Below are 2,264 nucleotides of genomic sequence, written 5' to 3'. Positions count from 1 at the left end.
TTATACGTGCAGTCAAATTAAAATAAATTTTATGTATAATCAAGGTAAATTTAATGTGTAGTTAAAGTAAAATAAATTTTGTGAAACTAATTTTCATATTTTGTGAAAATAATTGTGATAAATATTGTCTCAATATGCAAATCAATCATGATCAACCATGGTGAACAATGGTCAATTGTCGTGTTGTGAGAAAGATTGTCTCAATATGTAAATCAACCATGGTCAACCATTTGTATTTTACAGTTTATAATATTTATCATAGGGTTTATATAACTTGGTTTATAATATTTATTTTAGGATCTATATAGGATTTTCTCAATATGGAAACAAATCATGGCCAACCATGGTCCAACATCGCATTGCGACAAATATTGTCTTAATATGAAAAACAATGATGGTCAACCAAGGTCAAACATGGTCCAAAGTCACATTTTCACAAACATTGTCTTGATATGAAAATCAATCATGGTCAAACATGGCCCAATGTGGCATTCTGACAAAGATTTTATCAATAAGAAAATCAACCATGGTCAACCATGTTTATTTTAGCGTGTATAATATTCATCTTAGGGTTTATATACCTTTGGTTTATAATATTAATCCATTGCGTATAATATTGTTCCCTTGGATTTATAGTCCCTTGGGTTTATTAATCTAAGGGTTCATTTTCCTAGGGTATAATATTGTTCAAAGGGTTTATAATATTAATCCTAGGGTTCAATATTAATCCCTTGGGTTTATAATCATGACCAACCATGGTCCAATGTCACATTATGACAAAGAATCTCTCAATATGAAAATTGACCACGGTCAACCATTCCCAACCATTGTCAAACATGGTCAATCATGGTCAACTATGGTCCAATGTCACAATGTGACAAAGGTGTCTCAATATGAAACCAACCATGGCCAACCATGGTCCAATGTTGCAGTGCCACCAAGATTGTCTCAAGATGAAAAATAGTCATGGTAAACCATGCTCAACCATGTTTAGTTTAGGGCTTATAATATTTATCTTATGGTTTATACCTTGGGTTTATAATATTAATCCCTATGGTTTAATATTATTCCCTTGGGTTTAAAATATCAATCCCTTGGGTTTATTAATCCAAGTGTTCATATTCCTAAGGCATAATATTATTCATAGGGTTTATAATATAGATCCTTAGGTTTATAATCATGGTCAATCATGGTCCAACGTCACATTGTAACAATTAATTTCTCAATATGAAAATCAATCATGATCAATCATGGTCAACCATGGTCCAGCGTCTCATTGTGACAAGAATTGTCTCAATATGGAAATCAACCATGGTCAACCATGTTTAATATAGGGATTATAATATTTACCTTATTGTTTATATACCTTGGGTTTATATTTTCTTCCCTCAGTTTTATAATATCAATCCCTTAGGTTTATTAATCTAAGGGTTCATATTCCTACAATATAGTATTATTCCCTTAGGTTTATAGTCCCTTGGGTTTTTAGTATTAATCCTTAGGTTTCATTATTCCCTTTGGTTTATAATATCAAGCATGGTCAACCATGGTCAACCATGGCCAACCATTATCAACGATGGTCCAATGTTGCATTGTGACAAAGATTGTCTCAATTTGAAAATCAATCATTGTCTGAACTATGGTCCAATGTCGCATTATGACAAAGATTGTCTCAATATGATAATAATGGTCAACCATGGTCAATCATGGTCAACCTTGGTCAACCATGGTCCAATGTCACATTATGACAAATATTGTCTCAATATGAAAATCAATCATTGTATCAACTAGTGTCCAATGTAACATTATGAAAACGATTGTCCCAGTATGATAGTCATGGCCAACCATGGTAAATCATGGTCAACCTTGGTCAATCATGGTCAACCTTGGTCAACCATGGTCCAACATCACATTGTGACAAATATTGTCTCAATATGAAAATCAATCATTGTCTCAACCATGGTCCAACGTCGTATTATGACAAATATTGTCTCAATATGATAATCATGGTCAACCTTGGTCAACCATGGTCATCCATGGTCAAGCATGGTCAACCATGATAGAACATCGCATTGTGACAAAGATTGTCTTGATACGAAAATCAGCCATGGTTAAGCATGTTCAACCACACCCCAACATCATATTGTAACAAGGATTGTCTCAATATGAAAATCAACCATAGTCAACCATGTTTATATTAGTGTTTATAATATTTATCGTAGGGTTTATACACCTTGGGTTTATAATATTATTCCCTCGGGTTT

This window comes from Pinus tabuliformis, chromosome 7 (assembly GCF_031772625.1).
Source record: "Pinus tabuliformis cultivar Carrire ecotype Pingquan chromosome 7, CPIR1, whole genome shotgun sequence".
Taxonomy (NCBI): Eukaryota; Viridiplantae; Streptophyta; class Pinopsida; order Pinales; family Pinaceae; genus Pinus; species Pinus tabuliformis.
The sequence above is the reverse complement of the archived record's forward strand: the minus strand, read 5'-3'. Positions refer to the sequence as shown.